The sequence below is a fragment of the Pollachius pollachius genome (assembly GCF_949987615.1).
Source record: "Pollachius pollachius genome assembly, chromosome: 13".
Lineage (NCBI taxonomy): Eukaryota > Metazoa > Chordata > Actinopteri > Gadiformes > Gadidae > Pollachius > Pollachius pollachius.
Genome location: NC_136946.1, coordinates 17,645,300 through 17,658,384, shown reverse-complemented (window position 1 = coordinate 17,658,384; position 13,085 = coordinate 17,645,300). Strand labels below are relative to the sequence as shown.

The window sequence follows — 13,085 nt, the reverse complement described above, 5'->3', positions numbered from 1 at the left end:
AGCCTGGAAACATCTGAGTGAACCTGATGCGGAGGCGGGCCGCTGTGCCGCGATGCAGAGGAACGCAGAGAGCTCCTCAAACACACCGGCGCTGATGAGCCCCACTTAGTGACGCTTCACAGCATCAGCCCTAGCTGCGCAGCTATTTGGGGATGTTGCGGTGACTCTGCCTTTACAGCCGACGTCAGTATGACGTCTGTCATTTCCAACCTGGACGGCTCCTCGTGTAACTACAGGCAGCTACAGGATGCAGGGGGGGGCTATTCAGAGCCATGGTCCGTGGGCCGTCCCTGAGGGGCAGGGCCCGGTCCAGGACAACCCTGAAGCCACCTCCTGGCCGCTGAGGTGGGATTAACCTAAAGATACAGCCTATCAAATCATCAGGAGACGCCTTTAAAAACCAGAGATCTGCAAGGGTAAGGCTATACCGTTGACTAAGTTGGACAATAATACTAATATATATATATATTCCCCTGAATCCGAGGCAACAATGAAGCAGTAGCTTCATTGTTCCCTTCAGTTCTGCTCTGGGGTCTGTGGGTCTGCTGGGAGACCAGAGCCACACATAGACGAGTCCAAGAGGAGATGCTGACTGGATGATTCTGCAGGATTTATGCAAGATTGGCAGCAAACAACAAAAACATGAGGAACTGGGTGAGCTTTTGGGATACAGCAGCTGCTTATTTAGTTTGAATGTGTTAGCACTTCGTGTGCGCACGTGCGTGCGTACGTACATGTGCCCAACCTTTGGAGCACTACTTAAGTACAACTAATAGAAGACCTTTATATTTTGGCCTTTCCTCCTTGTTTTGACCAATGTTAACCTGGTTTTATCGATCGTCTGCCCACCAGGCCTCGACTGCACTCCTAGCTAACCCTAGACCAGGGGCTTCCTAAGGACTCTTATTTTGGAGCCATTAACATATTTCCTTGAGTGTGTGTGTGTGTGTGTGTGTGTGTGTGTGTGTGTGTGTGTGTGTGTGTGTGTGTGTGTGTGTGCGTGTCTTACCAGAGGAAGTGGTGAAGTCTGACAGCGTTGTGGAGCCGCAGAGCTCGCTGGGAGAGGCACCTAGGAAACACACAGAGCCAAGAGTGAACACAGCGAGCCATAGAACTCTGTTGGGGCTTAGTGATAGACCTCTACTGGGGCTAAGATAGACCCTAGACTTTGGGCCTGGGGATGGACCCTATACTTGGGTCTGAGTGATAGACCCTTACCCTGGGGCTTAGTGATAGACCCTAGAATTGGGGCATCTGGATCTGTTGTAAAATGGTTTGAGGGAAAGATAACTGCCGCCCAACAACAACAACAACAACAACAATGAGAGGGAGGGGCTGCATTAACAGGGTAAGGTTGAAGCAGGAAGTGCATAACATGCTCCAGCAGTCTTAAGGTGGGCTGACGTTAAAGGGGCCCACACAACGCCAAAACTCAAACCAACAGAAAACTGCCTTCATCCGACCACTCCGTTGACTCTCGGCTGACCCATTCGGCAGAGAAGTTGCATGGAAACACACCGCGAAGACTATATTGCCAACTACACGGTAGTGTATAAGTTCTGCGCTTGCGTGAGATGCAATAAGTCTCCTTAAAATCGGGTGCCGCTAGTCTCGGGCCAGTAATCCAAAACAGGAAAAAAAGGAAATGACATGAAATGAGTGCAGACCATAGATTATCTTCCACCAGCGCAATAAGCTGTTCCTCAAATTTTTCAGCCCATGCAGCCATGGTTTCGAGGCATATGTAGAAATATCCCAAAATTTTTGTATAGAACTCTGTGCCATCACTGTTTAAGTGGTTTGTTTACCATCGTCACTTCCGCCCCTCCCACACACGGCGATGATTCCCTACTACACAACCAATACACAACCAAAACGCTTTCAGACTTTGCAAGTTGAATTGTACCAGGCACCGTCCGCGCGGTACCAAAAGCTTCAATCACAGCTGAACACACCGAACAGATGTGTTCCCGAACTCGTCCAATTCTCCCCAAAAGATTCAGATGGCCAACGGTTGGGCCAGTGTGTTCCAGGCTTAATGTGGGCCAACCCAGGAGCAGCCCCAGTTCAGCCACATTCAGGAAACGGTTTCCAGGAGGGTTCTGGAATAAATTACCAACCACCTTCTGACCGACATCCAAGAGCTAGTGCTGCCAAATGTAGAGAAATAAATAAAGCCGCAGATCGACTGAAGTCACGGCAAGGTCAAACAAATAAAGAAGTGAGCACACACACCAGCACCCACAACGGCTCACTGGCCCAGTACCGGCAGAGCGCTAGGCTTGTGAATGACCCAGTGGCCGGCCGGGCCCTCTGTCTCACTACTGGGAACAATGGGCGCTCCAATGGCCAGTTGTCCTGTCTCTGGGCTTAGGTCTCTTTGAATCCATCCTTTGCATAAAAAGCTGAGACCATCACCCTTCAATGACCATTTCTGTCAAATCAAAATTTTGGTTGAAGAATGCAAAAAAGGGCATTCCCTTTATAAATATATGCTACAGGCATTATTGGGAAATCTCAAAAATACAAAGAGACAGACAGACACAGAGAGACAGAAACAGAGAAAGAGAGAGACACACACACACACACACACACAGTAGAGACTGTGAACCGAAGGGAGAAAGTTAGGTTAAGATGCATATAAATATATATAACAGCTATTATTTAGTTTCCATGGTAACAGAATTACTCATGGCAAAACTAGTAGGTTATTCTTGGCCCTCTTTAAAGTCTTTGGGTGGGCCAGCACTTAATATTGACCAATAACACCACATGAGCGGTGTTGTGGTGTTAAGGGTTTAACACCACCCTAATGGTGGTGCTCATGTGGTGTTATGGGTTTAACTCCACCCTCACGGTGGTGCTCGGATGGTGTTATTAAAGAAACACCTTTCAGTCTTTATGGTTTTGATCGACTCTAACTAAAAGTAGGAACCCTGACCAGAGGACTTTGAGTCAGTTTGATGTTGCTGTTGAGGCTATATGGTTAACAAATACCTTTATTTCGCTTAAAGAGCCCATGGCATGAAAATGTCACTTTCTGAGGTTTTCTAACATTAATATGAGTTCCCCTAGCCTACCTATGCTCCCCCAATAGCTAGAAATTTCGTTGGGTGTAAAACGAGCACTAGGCATTCTGCTCTGCCATTGAAAAAACAAAGCTCAGATGCGCCGTTTTGGAATTTTCCCCGTATGTCGTCATAAGAGGAGATGCCACTTCCCCTTTCTCTGCCTTGCCAGCCCAGAGAATTTGGCCCGCAAATGAGACAATGAGCTACGACCGTGCGAGCGCCACATGCCTGTGTGTGTGTGTGATTACACACACTGTAAGGCAAGTGTTGTCGGTTCTTTGTTATTTGGATAACCGTTCTGCTGTTGGTGTTATGGCACATAACACGTCGGTTCTTTGATGTCTCTGGTATTTCCACAACGAGACTGTAGTTGGGGTTATCGCAGCCATGGTTGAGAAGGAAAAAGGAACTTTGGCTTTGACTAGGCTTGAAGTACATGAACTGCGACATGGAGGAGAAAGGGATTGTTGCCCGCGATTGTCTCCCGCGGAGCCCCGCCGCCCGCTGCCGCGAGGCACCACCGCTGCAAAGCACCACCGGCCGCTAGCGGGCAGCTGGCAGCAGGCAGCGCGCGGTTCAGTCTTCTTCAGATTGATGTGGAAGTGGAAGAATCAGAGACGTCGGAAAACCGGAGGCAGTCGTTTGTGATTCATAATATCGTCTGGAGGCACACACAGCTTTTGGCCGTGATAATATGTATTATATGAGATAGATATCTATGTATTATATGAATTTATTTAGATATAGAGCTCCAGGACTGTAACGCAAGTGTTGTACACTTCTTTGTTATTTGGATAACCGTTCTGCTGTTGGTGTTATGGCGCATAACCTGTCAGGCTCTCGTCTCTGGTATTTCCACAACGAGACTCGCAGTGGGGGTTATCTCAGCCATGGTTGAGAAGGAATTGGGGGAAAAGAACCATTGGCTTTGACTCCCTGAAGTACATGGACCACGACATGGAGTAGAGAGGGATTGTTGCCCGTGATTGTCTCCCGGTGCTGCCCGCTGCAGGAGGCGGTGGTGCCTAAGCGCTGCCCGCTATCGAGGCATTGGTCCCTCGGCAGCGAGGCTCGGGCGGGAGACAATCGCGGTCAACAATCGCGGTCAACAATCGCGGTCAACAATCCCTTTCTCCTCCATGTCGTGGTGCAGTCGTTTGAGATTCATAATATCGTCTGGAGGCGCACGTAGCTTTTGGCAGTGAAAATACATATTATATGATATAGATATCTATGTATAATATGATATTATTTAGATATAGAGTTCCAGGACTCCTGCCGGAGCACCCGGAGTGTTCTAGAATATTTACAGAACACGGCAAAAGGCTGTGTGCGCCTCGCCTTTGCGATACATCCACTGTAAACAGAGCGCATGTTACCGTGGCCGCAAGCTGCTCAGGGCCACACCCCCACCCTCCTCCTTGACCCGCCTCTCTCCTCCTCATTTGCATGAGGAGGCGCGTTTGGGGAAAGCTCAATGTGCGACTGGCTCGTAGTGGCTGTAATTCTGCACCATGGCTGAATTTCGGGAACGTCTTCAAATACTGTGTGAGGGGCCCACCAATATCTATATTAAAGCATGTCCCTCAATCATGTGAGCTGGCTGGACTGAGGCGATGACCCAGGGACCAGCATCATCCTACCCTCAGAGCCAGACGTGTGCCAGGCTTGTACCTTGGATCAGCTCCTGGTGATCCCCGGTGGTCTCAGCTTGGTTAACCAACGTTTTAGGAAGGAGTCAGTCTTTCAAATGCCGGGCGACATTAAAGGTTTCCTTCTCTCCAACCAGGGCTCAATGAGGCTCCGCCCACTCGACGCGGTGCTCACGCTGAGGGCAGAGGTTTTTGGGAGAGCCCGGAGCTCAGAGTGCAGGGGGCCCGTGTCAGGCTTGGTGGGGCCTTCCCTGGTCATAGTGTTGGGTAACGCTCACGGAGACGAGGACACCTCCGCCCAGCAAACACACTGCAGTAACGCACACTGAGAGGGGGGGAGAGAAGGAGAAAGGGGGAGAGAGAGAGAGAGAGAGAGAGAGAGAGAGAGATAGAGAGAGAGAGAGAGAGAGAGAGAGAGAGAGAGAGAGAGAGAGAAAAAGGGAGAGAGAGAGCGAGAGCGAGCGAGAGAGAGACCCACTTTGGCAATGTAAATGTTTATTTTTAATGCCAATAAAGCTTTTTTTTATTGCATTGAGAGAAAGCGAGACAGAGATAGACAGAGGGGCGGATAGAGAGAGAGAGAGAGAGAGAGACAGACACACACACACAGACAGAGAGAGCAAGAGAGAGCGAGAGAAACCATAAGAGAACACATAAAAGAAAGGGAGGCTGTCTGAGGGAAAGCGAGCAACTGTTGGAATGCCAGAGACGTTACAGAAGAAAACAGCAATGGCAAAGTGCCGAAAAATCCAAAAGCCCCTCCTTCCATGAGTCTGTGCAGCAAACCACACACACACGCCCCTCCCTCTTACCCATTTGGCAGCAGTGCTGTGTATGTGTGGCTGAAGGGTTCAGATCAGGACAGCCTCGCTCGGCTCCACCGTTGGAGTCTCTCTCCCTCTCCCTCCCTCCCTCTCCCTCTCCCTCCCTCTCCCTCCCTCTCTCTCTCATGGGTGGAAACGGTGGGTTGTGGAGCGAGGGCTTTTGATGCAGAGGGGGGCGTCGTCAGCTCAGGGAAGGGAAAAAACATTGGCGTGTTTGTGAGGAGAAGAACTACAAATGTAGCGCAGACACACGCGCACAGTGTTTGTACCACTGGTGAGCAGACAGAGCTCTAGGTCAGAGTCCTCCTGGATAGAGAGAGGGGCCAACCCAGGACACAGGAAGGGGCTTTAAGGATACTGCAGTACTCTTTTTAAATACACAAGGAGACGGGCAAATAAGAGGGGGAAAAAAAATAGACCCAAAGCAAGATTGGGATCTGGGCATCCAAACGAATTCAGCCCCGATTCTTTAGTCAAAGTAGGGGAAATCATGTTGACATTGTGCATGTGCGTGCACGTGTGTGTGTACGTGTGTGTACATGTGTGTGTTTGTACGTGTGTGTGTGTGTGTGTCAGAACGTGTGTTTGTACGTGTGTGTGTGTGTGTGTTTGTAAGTGTGTACGTGCACGTTTGTGTGTGTGTGTGCTTACGTGCACTCAACAATATTCAGCTATTCCACTCGGAGCACTTCACATCTCATCAAGTCTGCGACAATACGGGGCAGATAAGGACAGAGCCGACCACATTACACATCGGAGCCAGAGGATGCTCCTTGAAGAAGCCCAGCGAGGCCACAGGACCCTGGCAGCAGGCTGGGAGGTGGCTACCGTCAACTGCCATCATAATAATATCTAGCTATCTATCTATATTTATTTCTAAATATTGATCCTTTGATTATGGGGGACGTAACGGCTGAGTTACCCTTCAGGGTCACCATGTGGGTCCAGTGTTGCCCTGGGGCCAACTTGGTCTGAGCGGTCTGCGTCTGGTCGGCCTCAGTGGACCTGCACTGATCTTACACTCACCTCTCATAAGAAACACAAAGTGTTGACTGATGTAGCCTGGGATTACATCGGCAGGCAGCTACAAATGAGAGACGATAGAGAGTACAGACACCGGGATGAATACTTAGTCTTCTGTTAACTGCAGGGCTCGAAAAGTGGCTTGAACTTCTCCTTTTTATGTCCTCTCAACTGAAGGGTATACTTTGTAAGGTAGAAACACGCCAACCAGCCAGGGATTTTGGTAGATGCTTGAACCACAAACACACACACACACACACACACACACACACACACACACACACACACACACACACACACACACACACACACACCTTCCTTTAGGTGGAGTTCCCCCCCCACCCACCCACACACCCACACACCCACACACACAGCCTTCCTTTAGGTGAAGTACCCCAACACACAGAGCTATACTTTTTTTTCACCCTTACAAAGTTTCATCAATAATAAAATTGATGGGGAAGTGTTTGAAACATAAATCTGAAAACAAGGAGAAAGGAGACTGTGAGAAAGAAAGTGCATCCAGAAATACCAAAATGTCGTCAGTATTAGGAAGAATATATTTGAATTGGATCAACACTTCACGCTCTGACCCTGCCCTGGTGTCGTGCTTCTTTTATGTAGAGAAATCAGCAAACAGTTGCATGAAGCACAGGCCCATGTTTCTCACTAAATTGAGTATTTGCAACCTTTAAATGGTCAGGTTTACACTCCCAAAAGGAATCCACATACATTATTTATGGTAATTTTATTTATTTCTCTCAATATAATGGGGGTACTCGGCTGAAAAGATATCTTAGAGGGGGCGCACTATTAGAAAAGGTTTGAGAACCACTGCTCTAGCAGGTCTCAGTCCGAGTACCACTGAGGACCTTTCTCCCTCTTCATAACCCCTGGTAGTGACTGAATAGGGGCCAAGCACGAGGGGGATCTCAAACGGCCATCTTACCAACAACCAAACCTCATCTTTGGAAAAGTTTGTGCAGTTGGCTAATTCATTCCATCTACACGGAAAACAACCCAACATTTGTTATTCTCCTCCCTGCAACATTGGGTGCTTTAAAACAAATGGACAAACAATTTCATCAAAGACAACATCAAAGACCCTGCCCAACTACTGACCCGCGTGTGTTTAAGTGGGTAATTAAGTTTTGCGATGGAAAATAAATGGTTAAGGGTGTTTGAGCCCTCCATTAGGAATAGTCAAATAAGGACCTGAATGGAGCCACATTCTGCTGGTTTGTTTAAATAAGCAGATCTCAAGCCATTAGCCTTTTTCATTTGGCATACCGATTGGCGTGTTTTAATAGAAATAAGCCACATCATAGGTCATGTGAATACATGTTTTAAAATGGTAAATATCCCTCACCCCAAACAACTCATAAGCAACCTACAGTAGGCTAACTATTCATGGCAGAGAGCAAAGACTGAATTGTACATCAGCCTAGCAACATGGGAAAGTACACGAAGGAAGAGCAGTTGATAGCTAGCTTGTGCCCCTCTATTATCTTGAGTATAAAGCCTTTGTGTGAGTAATGTCCTGTGAAACGTCGTTTTTTAAAATGCCCAGCTCCAGATAAAAGGACGATCATCCTCTCACGTTGGAGTTAGATGACTGAGGATTGGTCCACCGTATGGGAACCATATCAAGCAAATGTACTGTACTGAGAAAAACAAAAAAAATGACTTCAGGGAACTTTGTCCAAAAACACACCCCAATCTGTTTGTTCCCCCTTTGAAATGCCCATTCCAGGGGGAAGGCGAGTTTTTCACTGTGTGTTATGGTTCACTATTCTGAGAGTTACCAAGGTTAACCAAATATAAAACTAATTAGCAAACAAACACAGCGTGCTTTTGCCACGGAAGCAAGCAAACCAACTGGATCCACTTAGATTAGTAGATCGTGCAGTCATAAAGCTCTTGGCCCAGCGTTGAGCTGGCACTCAGAAGGCACTACACTCACATTAAGACATGCTTGTTAAATGAAGTTCCCTCACATAGATTAAAAAATAACTCCATTCACTTGAAATCTCTATACTTCTCATGTTAAGTTCATACCAGGCTCAGCAATGCGCAATATGGAGACGCAGTGCTTCTAAGTCTGGTCCGTTTTTAACAACCGGAGGACTGGCCGTGGTTTCCACCCTCTGAGCAGGCAGCCTGTATTCTATGGCGTTTACTGGAAGAAGAAAGGTAGACAAAGCGCTGCCAGTGCGCCCCAGATACCTCAGGGATAGAGAGCACCGTCTGGGCTTCAAACATCGAAGACCAAACTAAACAACTCCTGAAGCTGAAACCAATGATGTGGAGAGGAGATTTATAACTGAGTGCACATGAGGACATCACAAAGGAAAAGCAGTTAGTGAGCTTCCCTGAACTAGCGCCATCTCGCCAGACACACTGTGGCCAAGCTGATTCACCTTATTTATACACTACTACACTACATTTAAAAGAAGTGTTGAACCCCAAAAATACACTGGCATCTCGCCCCATTTTCTCTGAAATTGACTACGCACAAGACTCAAACCGCTGACAGACAACACACACATAACCATATTGTTAGAGAATAAAGTTGTGGCCTGTATCCCGATTATACCAAGCAAAACGGTCGCTGCAAATTATTTTCCGGAGCGGCTTATAGGTCGGTAAACACAAAAAAATGTGTGCTATTTGCTGTGATTTTGTATCGATAAAACATGAAGTTCCTGATGCTTCATCTTCACGAGAGATTAGCTGACCAGAGAGCTGCTGAAAGCAAAGATATCAGGGTGTCCTGTCGCAAAGTTGGTTGTGGAATAACGGGTCTATGCATATGTTTATGCATATTTGCGAACCACAGGTAGAAGGTTGTGTTACATTTGGACTGAATATCCAAGTGATATAACAGGGATCAAATAAACTCTATAGGGAGGGGAGACAGCCCTGAGAACAGCCCATCATGGATGACTGGATGAGGAAAGGTCCTGGGTTCTGTTTTTGGACACTAGAATCTTACTAACCTTCTCCTCTGCTAGCCCTTTGACATCAGTGGGAGAATCTGCAAGACCCACAGAGACAGACGGGTTCAACTAACGGGTTGTAATAATTTAGTTTAGCTTTATTTCTCCACGGTGGCACTCCCAGTACGTACCCAACAGCACCAGTTTGTTTTCCATTTGGTGAACAGCCCCAATTCCCCCGTCCAAATTCATCTAAACTTTGCTCAATGTTCCAACCTTCTCACTTGTAGGCGTTCTCATGGAAGCTGTGTGTGTTCAGGTACTTTGAGGTTCACTGAAGCTCTGCTGTAACCCAGTGGGACTTGGAGCAGTGAGGGTAAGAGCTTCTGGCGTCCACACAGACGTCCTACCTGCTAATGTAGTTCAGCTCTTTGCATTATTAAAATAACACTTTACAAATGAGACAGAAACAATCAGCTGATTCTGATTCACGTAGGGAAAGATATGCAGTGCCAATTTACATTTTCTCCACATCCAAATATTTAAATATTCATTTTGAGAACCCAACGAATATTCAAAGCAGGCAAGTGCTGCTGAAGCATCATTCACCCCCTCCAAGACTCTCCCTAACCTCAGCGTCTAATACCTGGACTAGCATGTTGCTCTATGCACCTTAAGCTTAACAAACCCGAATCAAACTGGATTATAGTGATAAGTAATAAGTGACTGAAAAGCTCAATACCACACTTGAATTCCAGAAATAACATTCTCTTCCTTGATGTGTGTGGAGGAACATTGGAACAGATCATGCTGGTTCGATTATTAGTCAAACTAGTGCAGTGCCGCTCCAAACGGCCTGGTGCTAACAAGCCATTGCTGGGCTCCCCTGTGGCTGCAGCTTGCTCCAGAAACCCTCGTTCATCTTCACACTCGACCCTACCCTCCCTCGGTTCCTCAGCTGTCCCCCCGCCTGCAAGGACTCTTCGGGGCCTGTTGGGAACAGACGTTGTAGCAGCGTTCCCTGGAACGGCTCCTCTGAACAACTTCGCACTGAACGCTGCACTTTGGTTCTGAGCAACACCAAGTGTTGCTCAGTCCAGAGCCTCCCCTGACTAGAGTAACACTAGTTTACCCAGAGCCTCCCCTGACTATAGTAACACTAGTGTACCCAGAGCCTCCCCTGACTAGAGTAACACTAGTATACCCAGAGCCTCCCCTGACTATAGTAACACTAGTGTACCCAGAGCCTCCCCTGACTAGAGTAACACTAGTGTACCCAGAGCCTCTCCTGACTAGAGTAACACTAGTATACCCAGAGCCTCCCCTCTATAGTGACACTAGTGTACCCAGAGCCTCCCTTCTATAGTAACACTAGTGTACCCAGACCCTCCCTTCTATAGTGACACTAGTGCACACACACACACACACACACACACACACAGTGAGTACAGGAAACTGGCTGCACTTCACAGTGGCCTATAAGCAAACAGGTCTTTAACGGTCTCTGAAGACTCAGGCCACGCCCACCGCCTTCCTCCACCGTCCGTTCGCCCCCCACAGAGAGGGGAGATAATAGGCCAATAACAAAGTACCGCTTGGCCAAATACACAAACCCCAGCACCACCACTAAAGGTTTAACCGTTAGCCTAACTGTGTATCAGTATACTGGCTCGCTAGGCAAAGCTCAAGCTGTTTCTCATAGTTTTTTCTAACCAGCAAACAAATCGAATAAAAACAAACTCTGGCCTCCCATTCTTGAGTTAAGTCATATTAAGTCACAAAAACCATAGTTAACAGAATGATATAATTACACTGATGAATTGTTTTAGAGCCTACGAGCAGATTAGTTTAACAGGCCTGCGATTTGAATCAACAGTGCTGAGATTATGTATGGACATAAAAAAGAATCCTCACACAATATCCCAAACCCATATTATGGTTAGTTTCATTTCAACTGTGAAATGGCATAATGTATGATACTAATGTAGAACACAGATATTTGGGTAGGACAGAATATACAACAGATGTGGTTTGATGCTTGAGGATTCCACTGCATTTACATTTAGCAGTGAGTCACCCATGGTTTGGTGTCAAAACAAACCACAATTAAATAGAACGGCGTTGTTCAGCTCCACTTTGATCCCAGTGGTGGAGGCAGGGCACTGGGAGAAGGCCGGTGGTGGTGGGAACGCACGGGGAAAAGAGCAGTGTTGGAGGAGGGGCACTGAGGGGAACCAGGCAACCAATGTGTATAGTATGGGGAAACACAGAGCCTTCTACTGTACAACAATCAGGCCCTTATTTAAGAAAGATCAGGGGATCAGCTCTGAAACATTTTACAAATGCCATCCCATTCCTGTCGACAGGGAGCCGGCCACTCATGGCTTGGGGCTCAGGATCCTGTCTGCAGCAGTTGTGCTGAGATTAAAATCTTTTGTAATGTCCCCTGATCTTGCAAAAGAATGATGACTGATATCAATTTCTTCCATTCTCAAACAAGCGTTCATTATCATTTTCTTAACTGCAAACAAGCCAGGGGTTGAGACGGAGAGATACTGATAGATTCACAGTGTTGAAGCCAACGCTGCGGATGCCTGAGGATGTAAAGGTGAGAAGAAGCTCTCAGCTGGCTGAAGACACGGATATGTAGATAAAGCTAAAGCTCAATCAGAAAAAAACATTCCCCGTCTATTTCTCATTGCTCTCATAGCCCAAATGTTGGGGTTCACTTTGAATACTAGTCTCTCATGGTTGAAATTAAGATATATCAGTACACAGCTCTTTTCAATCTCCTTTTCCTTTTCAATCTCTCTAGCATTGTATTTAGTTATTTAGTTACTATGCAATAAACAGCTGGAATAAACTCCCTGAGGATTTAAGACTTGCCCCAACTCTGACCAATTTTAAAACAAGACTGAAGACTTTTATGTTTGCTTTAGCTTTCTGCTAAATCTTAAATAGATTGCTTTTTTTTTTTTACTTTGCCTCGTGTATGAAAGTGCTTTATAAATAAAGTTGCCTTGCCTATTTAGACGTTTTAATGGCTAAGTCTCGAAGGAAATAAAGCAATAGTAATCTCTCTCTTATGTCCATCTGTAAATAGACTTTGCCTTTTGAATCTCAACCTTGTTCGAAAAAGTTGAAGTCGTGACCCGTAGGGTTGACATCTTAATAAATCTTCAGATCCACGGTGATCTATGGTCACCAACAGTCTGAGTTTATTGGTCGACCGCAGATAACACAAAGACTGCAGCACCAACCTCCTCCCCTCTCCTTCCTCACACGGGCGGTGTTCACACGCTCAGCGCTCAGCGCTGGAGGAGGCGGGCTGGTGGCTATCTACAGGGGAACACCTGCTCCGTCTTCATGGCATACTTTGAACTTCCAACTTGTAAACATTCAATCCATGGGAGCCGTTACCACAGTGAACCTCCCTGAGAAACTAAAACCAGAGGCAATAGTGAGCAGAGCGTGATCTGGTGCTGCCATTATCATTTGTAGTTCACATTTGGTGAACGCCGTTCAGGGAGCTAATACACGTTCTAATCATGAAGAGTTATAGTTCACAGCAGAACC

At 46.8% G+C, this 13,085-nt stretch overlaps 1 protein-coding gene across 1 annotated transcript in view; it reads right to left on the bottom strand.

Moving 5' to 3' along the window:
* The window catches only part of LOC307084477 (thyroid hormone receptor beta), a 53,870-nt gene that overhangs the window by 24,856 nt on the left and 15,929 nt on the right, over positions 1 to 13,085 (bottom strand). Inside the window, exon 2 of the mRNA XM_079748880.1 lies at positions 1,010 to 1,069. The gene's annotated coding sequence lies outside the window, so the exon portion shown is untranslated. The remainder of the gene's footprint in view (positions 1 to 1,009; positions 1,070 to 13,085) is intronic.